The following is an 18,156-nucleotide window of genomic DNA, read 5'->3' on the forward strand; positions in this document are numbered from 1 at the left end:
CAGAATTAGAGGAGTGCAGATATCTCAGAGGGGTGGCGGGCTGGAGGAGATTACAGAGATAGGGAGGGGCGAGGCCATGGAGGGATTTGAAAACAAAGATGAGAATTTCAAAATCAAAGCATTTTCAGACCAGGAGCCAACGTAGGTCAGCGAGGAAATCAGATTTAATAGTTTACTTTGCATGTTATATTTGCTGCCAAGCTTTAGTTTTAAGAGTATGGAAAATTAAGAAGAGGGAGGGAAGAATGTGGAAGACTGAACTGAGAGTAGGAATGCACAGTAGTTGGGTCTTTATACGGACACAATGGGGGTGTACGGAGCAGGAAGGGCACACAGATTGGTCAATAAGAAGCAACAGGATTGCAGTGTTGCAGCTCAAAGAGTAAAAACAACTCTTAATCAATGCAAACGCTTCCAGGATGCCTTTCCAACAACTTTACAAAAGAACTACTCCAAAGCTCCAAATTCAGCTCCTGTTCTGTGGACCTGCATTCTCCACCAGTCGGATCCTTTCCCACCCCTCCCCCTCCATTTCCAGCAACCCAATTCTCTCCAGACTGAACAATAATTTCACAAGCTAGCTTTTTTCCAGCTTGGTACACAGTCTGCACTAGTACAACTAGGGAAAGGCTGGAACAACAACAACTTGCATTTACATAGGACCTTTAGTGTAGTAAAACGTCCCACGATGCTTCACAGGTGTGCTCTCAAACAAAGTGTGGCACCGAGCCACATTAGGAGATATTAGAACATGTGACCCAAAGCTTGGTCAAAGAGGTAGGTTTTAAGGAGCGTCTTAAAGGAGGAGAGCGAGGTGGAGAGGAAGAGAGGTTTAGGAAGGGAATTCGAGTGCTTAGAACTTCAACAGTTCAGTCTTAGCGGAATGATTAAAATCGAGGATGCACAAGAGGCCAAAGATCTCAGGATAGTGAAGCAAACAATATTCCACAAGTTTTAAAAGAAGAAAAACTTGCATTTCTATAGTGTCTTCCACAACCTCGCGACGTCCCAAAGTGCTTTACAGCCAATGAAGTACTTTTTGAAATGTAGTCACTGTTGTAATGTAGGAAACATATTAAAGCAAATTCTTACTGTTTCTAAATGCACAAAAAATGTTTTTGGCAAGTAAAACTATTTCTATTTTTAGCCAATGACTCCCTCTGATTCATCAAAGTAACTTTCATGACATTTGAACCGACTTCAGAGAACTTCAACGTTTTTTTAATATCAAATCTACTTGTTCTGCATTATGGTGAAACTTTATCAGCCAAAACTCAGACATTTTCAGGCCACATCATTGTCTTAATGGAGAATATTGATTTCTTTTACTTAAAAAGGGTGAAAAGCATTTCTTTAATGCAAGTCTGCCTTTCTTTGTAACTGCCTCAACAAAAGGCTGGAATATTGACAATCTGGCTAAACTAATGCCCAAATCTCTGCAGTACTGTCTCACACTTTTAAATATTGCTCAGGCAAGACAAAGGGGTCTTTGAGGCCTAGCGGGATAAGGGTAGCCAATACTCCAGGATTGCCCTGGAGCCTCCGGGAATTAACCTCCAGGACACTGATGCAAGGAGAAAAATTACAGGGACATGAAAAAAACTGTTAACTTAGGATACTTTCTTATTCATTCACACTATGTGGGCATCATTAGCATGGCGATGGGGAAGCGGTGGTGTAATGGTATTGTCACTGGATTAGTAACCCAGAGAATTTCTCTGGGAACATGGGTTCAAATCCCACCACAGCAGAAGGTGGAATTTGAATTCAATTACTAAATCTGGAATTAAAAGCTAGTCTAATGATGGCCATGAAACCATTGTCGATTGTTGTAAAAACCCATCTGGTTCACTAATGTCCTTTAAAGACATTACGTGGTCTGGCCTACATGTGACTCCAGACCCACAGCAAAGTGGTTGAGACACATGCCCCACTCAGCTGTATCTAACCACTACGAAGTCAATAAAAAACAATGAAACCAGACGGACCACCCGACATCAACCAAGGCACCAGAAACGACAATGGCAAACCCAGCCCTGTTGACCCTGCAAAGTCCTCCTTAATAACATCTGGGGGCTTGCGCCAAGGTTGGGAGAGCTGTCCCACAGACTAGTCAAGCAACAGCCTGACAGAGTCATACTCAAGGAATCATACCTTACAGACAATGTCCCAGACACAGACATCACCATCCCCGGGTATGTCCTGTCCCACCGGCAGGACAGACCCAGCAGAGGTGGCGGCACAGTGGTATACAGTCGGGAGGGAGTTGCCCTGGGAGTCCTCAACATCGACTTCGGACCCCACCAAGTCTCATGGCGTCAGGTCAAACATGGGCAAGGAAACCTTCTGCTGCTTACCACCTACCGCCCTCCCTCAGGTGATGACTCGGCATTCCTCCATGTTGAACACCACTTGGAGGAAGCACTGAGGGTGGCAAGGGCACAAAATGTACTCTGGGTGGGGGAGTTCAACGTCCACCACCAAAAGTGGCTCGGTAGCACCACTACTGACCGAGCTGGCCGAGTCCTAAAGGACATATCTGCTAGACTGTGTATGCGGCAGGTGGTGAGGGAACCAACAAGAGGGAAAAACATATTTGACCTCATCCTCAGTAACATGCCTGCCGCTGATGCATCTGTCAGTATTGGTAGGAGTGACCACTGCACAGTCCTTGTGGAGACGAAGTCCTGCTTTCACATTGAGGATACCCTCCATCGTGTTGTGTGGCACTATCACCGTGCTAAATGGGATAGATTTTGAACAGATCTAGCAATGTAAAACTGGGCATCCATGAGGCGCTGTGGGCCATCAGCAGCAGCAGAATTGTACTCAACCACAATCTGTAACCTCATGGCCCGGCATATCCCCCACTCTACCATTACCATCAAGCCAGGAGACCAACCCTGGTTCAATGAAGAGGGCATGCCAGGAGCAGCACCAGGCATACCTCAAAATGAGGCGTCAACCTGGTGAAGCTACAACACAGGACTACCTGCGTGCCAAACAGCATGCGATAGACAGAGTTAAGAGATCCCATAACCAACGGATCAGATCTAAGCTCTGCAGTCTTGCCACAGCCACATCCAGCTGTGAATGGTGGTGAACAATTAACCAACTAACTGGAGGAGGTGGCTCCACAAATATCCCCATCCTCAATGATGGGGGACCCAGCACATCAGTGCTAAAGATAAGGCTCAAGCATTTACAACAATCTTCAGCCAGAAGTGCCACGTTGATGATCCATCTCGGCCTCCTCCTGAAGTCCCCAGCATCACAGATGCCAGACTTCAGCCAATTCGATTCACTCCATGTGATATCAAGAAAGGACTGAAGGCACTGGATACTGCAAAGGCTATGGGTCCTGACAATATTCCGGCAATAGTACTGAAGACCTGTGCTCCAGAACTTGCCAAGCTGTTCCAGTACACCTATAACACTGGCATCTACCCAGCAATGTGGAAAATTGCCCAGGTATATCCTGTACACAAAAAGCAGGACAAGTCCAACCCGGCCAATTACCGCTCCATCAGCCTACTCTCAATCATCAGTAAAGTGATGGAAGGTGTCATCAACACTGCCATCAAGCGGCACTTGCTTAGCAATAACCTGCTCAGTGACGCTCAGTTTGGGTTTCGCCAGGGCCACTCAGCTCCTGACCTCATTACAGCCTTGGTTCAAGCATGGACAAAAGAGCTGAACTCCAGAGGTGAGGTGAGAGTGACTGCCCTTGACATCAAGACAGCATTTGACGGAGTAAGGCATCAAGGAGCCCTAGCAAAACTGAAGTCAATGGGAATCAGGGGGAAAACTCTCAGCTGGTTGGAGTCATATCTGGCGCAAAGGAAGATGGTTGTGGTTGTTGGAGGTCAATCGTCTGAGCCCCAGGACATCACTGCAGGAGTTCGTCAGGGTAGTGTCCAAGGCCCAACCATTTTCAGCTGCTTCATCAATGACCTTCCTTCCATCATAAGGTCAGAAGTGGGGATGTTCGCTGATGATTGCACAACGTTCAGCATCATTCATGACTCCGCAGATACTGAAGCAGTCCGTGTAGAAATACAGCAAGACCTGGACAATATGCATAATATAAATAAAAACAAAATACTGCGGATGCTGGAAATCTGAAATAAAAACAAGAAATGCTGGAACCACTCAGCAGGTCTGGCAGCATCTGTGGAAAGAGAAGCAGAGTTAACGTTTCGGGTCAGTGACCCTTCATCGGAACAATATGCAGGCTTGGGCTGATAAGTGGCAAGTAACATTCATGCCACACAAGTGCCAGGCAATGACCATCTCAAACAAGAGAGAATCTAACCATCTCCCCTTGACATTCAATGGCATTACCATCGCTGAATCCCCCACTATCAACATCCTCGGGGCTACCATTGACCAGAAACTGAACTGGAGTAGCCATATGAATACCGTGGCTACAAGAGCAGGTCAGAGGCTAGGAAACCTGCAGCGAGTAACTCACCTCCTGACTCCTCAAAGCCTGTCCATCATCTCCAAGGCAAAGTCAGGAGTGTGATGGAATACTTTCCACTTGCCTGGATGGGCACAATTCCAACAACACTCAAGAAGCTCAACACCATCCAGGACAAAGCAGCCCGCTGGATTGGCACCCCATCCACCACCGACGCACAGTGGCAGCAGTGTGTACCATCTACAAGATGCACTGCAGCAACGCACTAAGGCTCCTTCGACAGCACCTTCCAAACCCGCGACCTCTACCAATTAGGAGGACAAGGGCAGCAAATGCATGGGAACACCACCGCCTGCAAGTTCCCCTCCAAGTCACACACTATCCTGACTTGGAACTATATCGCCGTTCCTTCACTGTCGCTGGGTCAAAATCCTAGAACTCCCTTTCTCACAGCACTGTGGGTGTACCTACCCCACATAGACTGCAGCGTTTCAAGAAAGCAGCTCACCACCACCTTCTCAAGGGCAATTAGGGATGGGCAATAAATACTGGCCTAGCCAGCGACGCCCACATCCCATGAATGAATTAAAAAAAAAGGCCAACATTTATTGTCCATCCCTACCCAACTGAGTGACTTACTCGGCCATTTCTGAGGGGAGCTAAGCATCAACTACATTGTCATCGGTCTGGAGTCACATGTAGGCCAGACAGGGTAAGGACAGCAGATTTCCTTTCCCGAAGGACATTCGTGAACCAGATATGTTTTTACAAGTGTAGTTTTATTGTCATCATCACTGAGGCCACCTTTTTATTCAAGATTTATTTAATTAATTGAATTTAAGTTACCCCAGTTGCCATGGTGGTATCTGAACTCATGTCTCTGGATCAGTAGTTCAGGTCTCTGGATTACTAGTCCAGTAACGTAACCTCTATGCTACCACACCCAACAATGTTTAATAGTTATATTAAGAATACTGAGCATGGGATAAATAGGCTGTTTAATTGACAGACACCAATCATCCAATCAGTTAAGAAGTTTCTGATTGGTCGTGGGAAGGCATGCACTGTAAGGGTGGAAGTGAGGGGTGACCAATGGCAAGTGTGTAGGGGAAATTGGAGGAATGAGGTCATGTGATGAAACCTCCAGGAATACATCCTACACAGTTGGCAACCCTAAGTATGCGTCAAGATGACATGCCTGATAAGGTGCTCGTGAAGCTGTTCACCTCTAATCCTTTCCGGTTCAGTCTAAACTTCATCGATCTGAAACATTGGGGGGGAAATTTTATGCTCCCTCCCACGGCAGGGAGAGCAAAAAATCGGGTGGGATGGTGACAGGGGAAGGGGGGTTCCCATCACCATCCCGCCTCCGTCGGAATTTAGTCTGGGGCAGTAAGGCCCGTGAATGGTCTTCCCGCCCCGCCGCCAATTGAGGCCCTTAACTGGGTAATTAACCCCCAGTTAAAGATCTTCTCCCGCCACAGCTATAATTACCCGTGCAGCGGGCATCCGTGCCACCGCACAGGAGGCATGGCACGAGAAACCGTACGGGTCCCGGGGTGGGGGTGGGGGTGAAGGGGGCAGTCCTTCATTCCTTAGTGCCTGAACGAAGCACCCAGCATCAGGAAGGGGCCCCGCTGAGGGACACCCACCTGTTCTAGTTGCTGACCCGCCCCCCCCCCCCCCCACCAACGACCCCTACCCCGCGAGACTCCTCCCACCCTGACGGACCTTCAGCCTTGTTCCAGCACGGCTCCTCGTTGTCTGGTTGTTGCAGCTACAGCAGCAGTCACCACCTCCACAGTGGCACTACAGCTGCCAGACTCTGACTGGCCGGAAGCTCTGCAAGGGCGGGACTTCCGACGATGGGGGTCTTATATCCTATGGAAGGCCTGGCGCTGTCAAACTTTAGTGCCTTCTGGAGAAGAGGGGACGCAGGGATCGCAGCATCCATTTCCCCTGACATCGAGACTCCCACCACCAGCATAAAATTTCCCCCCTATGATTTTAAGTATTCCTCTATTAATATGACTTTATTGGCAAGTAGAGCCATTTGTCAACTACAGCAGCTTAGAAAAGCATGAAGGGCTGAAAATATGATTCTAAAACAATCCAATCAATCCCCTAAGTAGATTCTATTCCTCTGGAGTATTTATTTTAGCGTGAAGGACATATTTAGAAAGCAGATACTAAAGACAATTTATATTCCAAGTGAGGCATGACGTTTTGAATACGTTATTTAACCATAAGTATAGATTCTTTGCTTTGGCAAAAATATTTCAAATCTTACCTTTATTCAAACAGATTGCAATCCAGATTCATGTAGCAGTCATTCAGATTTTTAACCATCACTTCTCCCTCATTTGAATGAGGGGCCATAAATATAAGATAGTCACTAATAAATCCAATAGGGAACTCAGGAGAAACTTCTCTACCCAGAGTGATGAGAATGTGGAACTCGCTCCCATTTGGTGTGCTTCAGGTGTATAGTATTGATGTATTTAAGGGGAAGTTAGATAAGTACATGAGGGAGAAAGGAATAGAATGATATGTTGATAGGGTAGGATGAAGTAGGGTGGGAGGAGGCTCGTGTGCAGCATAAACATGAGCACAGGCTAGTTGGGCCGAATGGCCAGTTTCTGTGCTGTTAATTTGTATGTAAGTCTATGTACTTGGTAATTCAGGTTGTAGAAAAGTTAAGGCACTACACATATTAAGAGTGCTGTCAAGTCAGATAAAGAAAATTAATGGATTATGCTTTGCTTTTTAATTATGGATTGCATTTGAATTTTTAATGCAACTTTAAAATTATTTAACAATTTTACAGATGTATCACTTAATTCCACAGTTTTAATTGTTAACAATGATTTTCAATTATTACATGTAATGGATGTCTTGTTGCAACTACAATGACAATGTTGAAAGTTTTCAAGCATTATAGATAGCTTTGATTGCTTTTTGGTCGAGTTGAGATTGTTTTGCGGGCTTTCAATAGTGTTTCAGCGGACAATGTTGTGAGTTGAAGCTGCCACCTATTCAACTCAACATAGCCTTCACGGGTAATTCTTCTTAAGAGGGGAAATGACAACTGCACTAACAGCAGCAGCAACAACTTACATTTATATAGTGTCTTTAACATACTAAATATATCCCCAGGCACTTCACAGGAGGGTTATCAAACAAAATTTGACACTGAGCCCAATAAGGAGAGATTAGGGACAGGCCACACAAAGCCTGGTCAAAAAGTTAAGTTGCAAGGAACAGTTAATCGTGAGAGAGAGAGAGAGATATCTCGGAGGCTGCAGAGATGGGGGGGGGGGGATGGGGCAGAGATGGGGGGGGGGATGGGGCAGAGATGGGGGGGGGGTGGGGGGGGATGGGGCAGAGATGGGAGAGTTGTTTTATTCCAAAAAGCCAGTTCATGAAGGATAGAACTGGAGCCACTTTTACACAGTTTCACATTTATTTACAAAGACTCTTACATACACTCCTAACCCAACAAGCATAGTTTCAGTCTATTGGGATTCATGTGAATCACCAGTTAATGCCTAGCAGCTACCTACAATTAAACACAATTAATATAGAATTAATGGAGAGGTGGGGGAGTTATATTCTAATTATATTTATCAGCTGACCTCACTGAATCCTGCAAGGTCAGTGGAGCATTGCAGGAGCACAAAATCCCACCAGGATGCAATGCTGTTTCAGCCCAGATTGTTAAATTGATCCTGTAAGGGACATGGCCTAGTTGCAGATGATAGGACTAGTTAAGTGCTAATTATATATTAACAATGGTCTTTTCATAATGCAAAATAGTAACACACATACGAAGGCCATCCTGCTCACAGTAAAGTGCCATCTTCGCAATTTCACTGTTTGTCAATGATTGCGTTTGACAAAAAACATGTTAACTACAGAATACAGTGCCTCCTTCTCGCACAAAAATGACATGTCAGAACCAAACCATAGGCTAATCAAGAAAAGTAGACTCTTGAAAGTGCAGCACAGGGCCTAGATCAAAGAGCATTAATTATCCTTTATGGTTTTGTTCCTGCTGGTTTCATTCTGTTGTGTGATTTCATTTTTGAAGGGCTGGAGCTTAGGGTTGAAAGATAATCCAACTGTGTTTAAAACAAGAGAAGTGCAGGAGTAAAAGACCTCACAGGAAGGCTGTGGGAGGATCTAAAGATGTCTAAAAGCAAAAAAAAAAACGCTAATTGCTTTCACTTCAATGAATTGTTGCTAAGATTTCCAGAATACCTCAACAGCAAAACTCTCTTCCCACGCTTCATCTGAAGTTCTCCTTTTATCTAAGAACCAAGACTGCGATTATGTCTCCGGTGCAGATTTTAACTGGAGTGCTCCTCTGCATAGAACTTTGTCTGGGTCAGAAACAGAAACAGGCCATTCGGTTCAACTGGTCTCTGCCGTGATGATACTCTACACAAGCCTGCTCCCTCACTACTACTTTCACCCTATCAGCATATCTTTCTATTCCTGTCTCCTCATGTACTTACCTAGCTGCAGGAATTTAAGATTACGAAGGGGTAATGTGGAGATGACGTTTCCACTTGAGGGGGAGACCAAAACTAGGAGCCAGAAATATAAGACAGTCATGAATAAATCCAATAGGCAATTCAGGAGAAACTTCTTTACCCAGAAAGTGGTGAGAATGCAGAACTCGCTACAACAGGAAGTGGTTGAGGTTTATCGTGGCAATGTGTGGGGAGCTGGAGGACATAGGTGAGGTTTTAAATGATTACTTTTCATCTGTGTTCACTATGGAGAAGGACGATGTAGGTGCAGAGATCAGGGAGAGGATTGTGATACACTTGAACATATTAGCATTGAAAGGGAGGAAGTATTCGCTGTTTTAGCAGGCTTAAAAGTGAATAAATCCCCAGGCCCAGATGAGATGTATCCCAGGCTGTTATGTGAGGCAAGGGAGGAGATAGCAGGGCCTCTGACACAAATTTTCAAATTCTCTATGGCCACAGGAGAGGTACCAGAGGACTGGAGGACAGCGAATGTGGTGCCATTATTCAATGAAGGGTAGTAGGGATAAACCAGGTAATTACAGGCCAGTGAGCCCAACATCAGTGGTAGGGAAACTACTGGAAAAAATTCTGAGGGACAGGATTAATCTCCACTTGGAGAGGCAGGGATTAATCAGGGATTGTCAGCATTGCTTTGTCAGGGGGAAGATCGTGTCTAACAAACTTGATTGAATTTTTTTGAGGCGGTGACCAGATATGTAGATGAGGGTAAAGCAGTTGATGTAGTCTACATGGACTTCAGTAAGGCTTTTGATAAGGTCCCATATGGGAGATTGGTTAACAGGGTAACAGCCCATGGGATCCAGGGCAATTTAACAAATTGGATCCAAAACTGGCTTGTGGCAGGAGGCAGAGGGTGATGGTTGAGGGTTGTTTTTGCGACTGGAAGCCTGTGACCAGTGGTGTACCGCAGGGATCGGTGCTGGGACCCTTGCTGTTTGTAGTGTACATTAATGATTCAGACGTGAATATAGGATGCATGATCAGTAAGTTCGTAGAAGACATGAAAATTGGTGGTGTTGTAAATAGTGAGGGGGAAAGCCTTAGATTACGGGACGATATAGATGGGCTGGTAGGATGGGCGGAGCAGTGGCAAATGGAATTTAATCCTGAGAAGTGTGAGGTGATGCATTTTGGGAAGACTAACAAGGCAAGTGAATATACAATGGATGGTAGGACCCTAGGAAGTAGAGGGTCAGAGGGACCTTGGTGTACTTGTCCATAGATCACTGAAGGCAGCAGCACAGGTAGATAAGGTGGTTAGGAAGGCATATGGGATACTTGCCTTTATTAGCTGAGGCACAGAATATAAGAGCAGGGAGGTTCTGATGGAGCTGTATAAAACACTAGTTCGGCCACAGCTGCAGTACGGTGTACAGTTCTGGTCACCACACTATAGGAAGGATGTGATTGCACTGGAGAGGGTGCAGAGGAGATTCACCAGGATGTTGCCTGGGTTGGAGCATTTCAGCTATGAAGAGAGACTGGATAGGCTAGGGCTGTTACCCTTGGAGCAGAGAAGGCTGAGGGGGGACCTGATTGAGGTATACAAAATTATAAGGGGCATTGATAGGATAGATAGGAAGAAACTTTTTCCCTTAGCGGAAGGATCAATAACCAGGGGGCATAGATTTAAGGAAAGATGCAGGAGGTTTAGAGGGGATTTGAGAAAATCTTTTTTCACCCAGAGGGTAGTTGGAATCTGGTACACACTAACCGAAGGGGTGGTAGAAGCAGGGACCCTCACAACATTTAAGAAGTATTTAGATGAGCACTTGAAACGGCATAGCATACAAGGCTACGGGCCAAGTGCTGGAAAATGGGATTAGAATAGTTAGGTGCTTGATGGCTGGCACAGACACGATGGACAGAAGGCCTGTTTCTGTGCTGTATAACTCTATGACCATTCCAACAGGATTCCGAAGAACAGAGAAGGTGAAGCTAAGATTTGGTACAAGCATTCAAAATCATGAGGCAGTTTGATAGAGTAAATAGGGAGAAACTGTTTCCAGTAGCAGGAGGATTAGTAGCCAGAGGAAACAGATTAAGATAATTGGCAAAAGAACCAGAGGTGAAATAAGGGAGAATTTTTCTTACGCAGCCAATTGTTGTGATCTGGAATGCGCTGCCTGAAAGGATGGTGGAAGCAGCTTCAATGGTAACTTTCAAAAGGGAATTGGATTGAAGGGACGAAAATTGCATGGCTACGGGGAAAGAGCGGGGGGATGGGGGGGCTGGTGGGACAAATTGGACAGCTTTTTCAAAGAGTCTGCACATGCATGATGGGCTTAATGGCCTCCTTCTGTGCTGTATGATTCTATGGTTCGAAGAGGTCAGGGAAGATTTTTATTCGTTCGTGGGTTGTGGGTGTCACTGGCTAGGCCAGCTTTATTGCCCATCCCTAATTGCCCTTGAGAAGGTGGTGGTGAGCTATCTTCTTGAACCACTGCAGTCCTTGAGGTATAGCTACACCGACAGTGCTGTGAGGATGGGAGTTCCAGGATTTTGACCCTGCAACAGTGATGAAAGGCGATATAGTTCCAAGTCAGGATGGTGTGTGACTTGAAGGGGAACTTGCAGATGGTGGTCTTCCCATGCATCTGCTGCCCTTGTCCTTCTAGGTGGTAGAGGTCACGGGTTTGAAAGGTGCTGTCAAAGAGGTCTTGGCGCGTTGCTGCAGTGCATCTTGTAGATGGTACACACTGTTGCCACTGTGCGTCGTTGGTGGATGCAGTGAATGTTGAAAGTGGTGGATGGGGTGTCAATCAAGCAGGCTGTTCTGTCCTGGATGGTGGTGAGCTTCTTGAGTATTGTTGGAGCTGCACCCATCCAGGCTAGTGGAGAGTATTCCATCACACTCCTGACTTATGCCTTGTAGAAGGTGGACAGGCATTGGGAAGACAGGAGCTGAGTTACTGGCTGCAGAATCCCAGCCTCTGACCTGCTCTGGTAGCCACAGTATTTATGTGGCTGCTCCAGTTCAGTTTCTAGTCAATCGTGACCCCCCAAGATGTTGATAGTGGGGGATTCAGCGACGGTAATGCCATTGAACGTCAAGAGAAGACAGTTACATTCTCTCTCATTTGAGATGGTCATTGCCTGGCACTTGTGTGGCGCAAGTGTTACTTGCCGCTTCTTTTATTCTTCCATGGGATGTGGGCATCATTGGCAAGGCCAGCATTTGTTGCCCATCCCTAATTGCCCTTTAACTAAGTGGCGTGCCAGGCCACTTCAGAGGGCAGTTAAGAGTCAACCACATTGGAATCTGGAACACACTACCTGAAGGGGTGGCAAAGGAAGGAACCCTCACAACATTTAAGAAGTATTTAGATGTGCATTTGAAATGCCATAGCACACAAGGCGACTGGCCAAGTGCTGGAAAATGGGATTAGAGTAGATAGGTGGTTGATGGTTGGCACAGACATGATGGGCTGAAGGGCCTGTTTCTGTGCTGTATGACTCTATGACTAATAGTGTAGATACATTTAAGGAAAAACTAGATCAACATGAGGGACAAAGGAATAGAAGGATATGCTGACTGGGTGAGATGAGGAGAGGTAAGAGAAGGCTTGTGTGCTGTATAAACACTGGCAGAGACCAGTTGGGCCGAACAGCCTGTTTCTGTGCTGTAGACTCGAGTTAGTTCTAAGTGTTGGTAAAAGAAATGGCCAGCTTTGATATTGCTGTTACCACTGCTCGTTAGTCTGTCAGTCAAGACCTGCAGCAACATAGGGCAACTTGCAGCTCTCTGATACACTTGTCATTATTTTTAGCAGCCTTTTTTATTAATATGCTTTCCGGGTACAGTACTGTACGAGTCAGCTTCAAATTAATCACTGGAATTATTCTCATTCATGATGAATATGGCACAATATACAAACAGCACTCAGGATCCTACTACCCTGGGTCCTGAATTAAACTACTGTAATCCTCACTTCAATTTTATTGTTAGATTGATAATGCTGCCATTATTTGGTTTGTTTACCATTTTAGTACCGATAGGTGAAGAAGAGGCAGATATCATATTACACCGACCGCATTTTACCCACCAGCTTAAACATTCACTCCCTCCATCACCGGCACACAGTGGCAGCAGTGTGCATCATCTGCAAGATGTGCGGCAGCGACACACCAAGCTATTCAACAGCACCTTCCAAACCTGCGACCTCTACTGCCTAGAAGGACAAGGGCAGCAGATGTATGGGAACATGACCACCTGCAAGTTCCCCTCCAAGCCACACACCATCCTGACTTGGAACTATATCGCCGTTCCTTCACTGTCGCTGGGTCAAAATCCTGGAAATCCCTCCCTCACAGCACTGTGGGTGTACCTACACCACATGCATTGCAGCGTATCACGGCACAGCTCATCACCACCTTCTCGAGGCCAATTAGAGACAGAAAATAAATGCTGGCCTCGCCAGTGACACTCACATCCCAAGACTGAATGGAACAAAAGTCTATTCTTGAAGAGCTGGATATTTGTACCCAAAGTATGAAAACTTCACCATTCAATATTGGGTAGGTTGTGGTCTCCCAATGTTACTACTCTGCTGTTTCTACTGGCGGGAGGGTTGATAACCAGAGGGCCAAGAGTTAAAATAAACAGCAAGAGAGCCGGTTGGAAGGGGGGGGGGGGGGGGGGTGGAGGGTGGAGGGAGTGTGGGGGGAGGGTGCTGAGGAGAATTATTTTTAACAGTAAGTTGTGATGATCTGGTATGCGCTGCCTGAAAGGGCAGTGGAAGCAGATTTAATAATACCTTTCAAAAGGGTAATACCTGGAAAGGAAAAATGTGCAGGGCTATGAGGAAAGAGGATGGAAGGGGAACTAGTTGGATAGCTCTTTCAAACAGCTGGCACAGGCACGATGTGCTGAATACCCTCCTTCAGTGCGGCATCATTCTACGATATCCATGTTACCATTACATTTTGATGAAATCCCAGCAAAAACACCACACTACCCAACAAATTAAAATTTAGCATACCTGAACAAACCAGCTGCACCCGTCTCAAAACATTCTACAGGAGTTCATGTCAGAACTGAAATGCTTAATAGATCCAAAGTACAAGTACAATACTGCTGAACCTGTAAATATTTAACTGTTAAGGTGCAGCATCCCTCAAATATAATATAATATAATATAATATAGAATAAAAACAAGAAATGCTGGAACCACTCAGCAGGTCTGGCAGCATCTGTGAAAAGAGAAGCAGAGTTAACGTTTCGGGTCAGTGATCCTTCATCGGAACTGACAAATATTAGAAAAGTCACAGGTTATAAGCAAGTGAGGTGGGGGTGGGGCAAGAGATAACAAAGGAGAAGGTGTAGATTGGACCAGGCCACATAGCTGACCAAAAGGTCATGGAACAAAGGCAAACAATATGTTAATGGTGTGTTGAAAGACAAAGCATTAGTACAGATAGGGTGTTAACGGACTGAAGGTTGAACAGCAGCAAGTACAAACATGAAAAAAAAAGTGGGTAAGCAAACTGAACAAACTAAGAAGAAATGAAATAAACATGAAAAAAAAGGTTGCAAAAAATGTAAAAATGAAAAAATAACTAAAAATAAAAGTAAAATGGGGCGCTGTCATGCTCTGAAATTATTGAACTCAATGTTCAGTCCGGCAGGCTGTAGTGTGCCTAATCGGTAGATGAGATGCTGTTCCTCGAGCTTGCGTTGATGTTCACTGGAACATTGCAGCGATCCCAGGACAGCGATGAGAGCATGAGAGCAGGGGGGAGTGTTGAAATGGCAAGCAACCGGAAGCTCAGGGTCATGCTTGCGGACTGAGCGGAGGTGTTCCGCAAAGCGGTCACCCAGTCTGCGCTTGGTCTCCCCAATGTAGAGGAGACCACATTGTGAGCAGCGAATACAGTATACTACATTGAAAGAAGTACAAGTAAATCGCTGCTTCACCTGAAAGGAGTGTTTGGGGCCTTGGATAGTGAGGAGAGAGGAGGTAAATGGGCAGGTATTACACCTCCTGCGATTGCAGGGGAAGGTGCCATGGGACGGGGACATGGTGGTGGGGGTAATGGAGGAGTGGACCAGGGTGTCGCAGAGGGAACGATCCCTTTGGAATGCTGACAGGGGAAGGGAGGGGAAGGTGCGTTTGGTAGTGACATCACGCTGGAGGTGGCGGAAATGGCGGAGGATAATCCTTTGGATATGGGAGCTGATGGGGTGGAAAGTGAGGACAAAGGGAATCCTGTCACGGTTCTGGGAGGGAGGGGAAGGGGTGTGGGTAGAGGTGCGGGAAATGGGCCGGACACGGTTGAGGGCCCTGTCAACAACAGTGGGGGGGAATCCTCGGTTGAGGAAAAGGGAGGTCATATCAGAAGCACCGTCATGGAAGGTAGCATCATCAGAGCAGATGCGTCGGAGACGGAGAAACTGGAAGAATGAAATGGAGTCCTTACAGGAGGTAGGGTGTGAAGAAGTGTAGTCGAGGTAGCTGTGGGAGTCAGTGGGCTTATAATGGATATTAGTAGACAACCTATCCCCAGAGATGGAGACAGAGAAGTCAAGGAAGGGAAGGGAAGTGTCAGAGATGGACCACGTAAAGGTGAGAGAAGGGTGGAAATTGGAAGCAAAGTTGATAAAGTTTTCCAGTTCGGGGCGGGAGCAGGAAACGGCACCGATACAGTCATCAATGTACCGGAAAAAGAGTTGGGGGAGGAGGCCCGAGTCGGTCTGGAACAAAGAATGCTCGACATATCCCACAAAAAGACAGGCATAACTAGGACCCATGCGGGTACCCATAGCAACACCTTTTACTTGAAGGAAGTGAGTGGAGTTGAAGGAGAAGTTGTTCAATGTGAGAACAAGTTCAGCCAGGCGGAGGAGGGTGGTGGTGGATGGGGACTGGTTGGGCCTCTGTTCAAGGAAGAAGCGGACAGCCCTTAAACCATCCTGGTGGGGGATGGAGGTGTAGAGCGATTGGACATCCATAGTGAAGAATAGGCGGTTGGGACCAGGAAACTGGAAATTGTCAAAATGACGTAGGGCGTCAGAAGAGTCATGGATGTAGGTGGGAAGAGACTGGACCAGCGGAGAAAAGATAGAGTCAAGATAGGAAGAAATGAGTTCAGTGGGGCAGGAGCAGGCTGACACAATGGGTCTGCAGCAACAGTCCCATTTTTGGATTTTGGGAAGGAGGTAGAAGCGGGCTGTCCGGGGTTGCGGGACTATGAGGTTGGAAGCTGTAGAGGGAAGATCTCCAGAGGGCGGCACAGTGGCGCAGTGGTTAGCACCGCAGCCTCACAGCTCCAGTGACCCGGGTTCAATTCTGGGTACTGCCTGTGTGAAGTTTGCAAGTTCTCCCTGTGTCTGCGTGGGTTTTCTCCGGGTGCTCCGGTTTCCTCCCACAGCCAAAAGACTTGCAGGTTGATAGGTAAATTGGCCATTATAAATTGCCCCTAGTATAGGTAGGTGGTAGGGAAATATAGGGACAGGTGGGGATGTGGTAGGAATATGGGATCAGTGTAGGATTAGTATAAATGGGTGGTTGATGGTCAGCACAGACTCGGTGGGCCGAAGGGCCTGTTTCAGTGCTGTATCTCTAAACTAAAGGAGATGAGGTCATTGACAGTCCTTTGGACGGTGGCTTGATGTTCGGTGGTGGGGTCATGGTCCAGATGGAGGTAGGAAGAAGTGTCCATGAGTTGGCGTTGAGCTTCTGCAAGGTAGAGGTCGGTACGCCATACAACAACAGCACCACCCTTGTCTGCAGGTTTGATGACCATGTCGGGGTTAGACCTGAGAGAACGGAGTGCCTCAAGTTCAGAGGGGGACAGGTTAGAGTGAGTGAGGGGGGGGGGCAGAGAAATTGAGATGACCAATGTCTCGCCGACAGTTTTCAATGAAGAGATCAAGAGCGGGTAAGAGGCAAGGGGGAGGGGTCCAGGTAGAGGGAGAATGTTGGACAATCCCTCAAATATTGCTGTTTTTTAAAAATACATACGATCCTGCTCAAGTTTTACCACATCACTAAACATCGTACAATTTGGTCATCAAAGTTTCAAGTCGACTAAAAAATCAGCTTTATTATACTTATTAGTTTATCAATTAGAAAAATAGCATGTGAAAATAAAATAAAGATAATTATTCCAGCAATTTTTCCTGTTCACCAGGTCTGAAAGAGGCTTTAAAATACTCCCAAAATGTATTAATTGATATTTCACGATATAACAGGTACTGCACATTTATTTATATTATAGAACCTTTTAAATAATATTGCCTCTCACTGCAAGGGTATCTGTGAGGGAATCACGATTAGCCTTTCATTTTATTCATTGGGGGTGTGGGCGTCGCTGGCAAGGCTAGTATTTATTTCCCATCCCTAATTGCCCTAGAGAGGTGGTGGTAAGCTAGCTACCTTCTTGAACCACTGCAGTCCATTTGGTGTGGGTACATCCACAGTGCTGTTCGAAGGGAGTTCCAGGATTTTGACCCAGCGACAGTGAAGGAACGGCGATATAGTTCCAAGTCAGGATGGTGTGTGACTTGGAGGGGATCTTGCAGGTGGTGGTGTTCCCATACATCTGCTGCCCTTGTCCTTCTAGGTGGTAAGAGGTCACAGGTTTGGAAGGTGCTGTTGAAGGAGCTTGGCGAATCGCTGCAGTGCATTTTGTAGATGGTAAACACTGCTGCCACTGTACGCTGGTGGTGGAGGGAGTGAATGTTTAAGGTGATGGATGGGGTACCGATCAAGCGGCTGCTTTGTGCTGGATGGTGTCGAGCTTCTTGAGTGTTGTTGCAGCTGCAGCCATCCAGGCAAGTGGAGAGTATTCCATCACACTCTTGACTTGTGCCTTGTAGATGGTGGACAGGCATTGGGGAGACAGGAGGTGAGTTAGTCACTGCAGAATTCCTAGCCTCTGACCTGCTTTTGTAACCACAGTATTTATGTGGCTGGTCCAGTTCAGTTTCTGATCAATAGTGACCCCCAGGATGTTGACGGTGGGGATTCAGCACTGCGCTGCACTGTCAGAGGGGCAGTACTGAGGGAGCGCTGCACTGCCAGAGGGACAGTACTGGGGGAGTGCTGCACCGCCAGAGGGACAGTACTGGGGGAGCGCTGCACCGCCGGAGGGGCAGTACTGAGGGAGCGCTGTACTGCCGGAGGGGCAGTACTGTGGCAGTGCTGCACTGCCGGAGGGGCAGTACTGTGG

General features: G+C 46.5%; 1 protein-coding gene across 5 annotated transcripts in view; it reads right to left on the reverse strand.

Annotated features, from left to right (window-relative positions):
* LOC137369403 (amyloid-beta A4 precursor protein-binding family A member 1-like) overlaps positions 1-18,156 on the reverse strand; it is a 208,684-nt gene that overhangs the window by 169,364 nt on the left and 21,164 nt on the right. The window contains exon 1 of one of the 5 annotated variants that reach the window (XM_068030576.1): positions 13,965-13,999. The exons of the other annotated variants lie outside the window; for them this stretch is intronic. The gene's annotated coding sequence lies outside the window, so the exon portion shown is untranslated. Of the gene's footprint in view, positions 1-13,964; positions 14,000-18,156 lie in introns of those variants that run through there. 5 annotated transcript variants of the gene reach the window in all.

This window comes from Heterodontus francisci, chromosome 4, assembly GCF_036365525.1.
Source record: "Heterodontus francisci isolate sHetFra1 chromosome 4, sHetFra1.hap1, whole genome shotgun sequence".
NCBI classification, from domain to species: Eukaryota; Metazoa; Chordata; class Chondrichthyes; order Heterodontiformes; family Heterodontidae; genus Heterodontus; species Heterodontus francisci.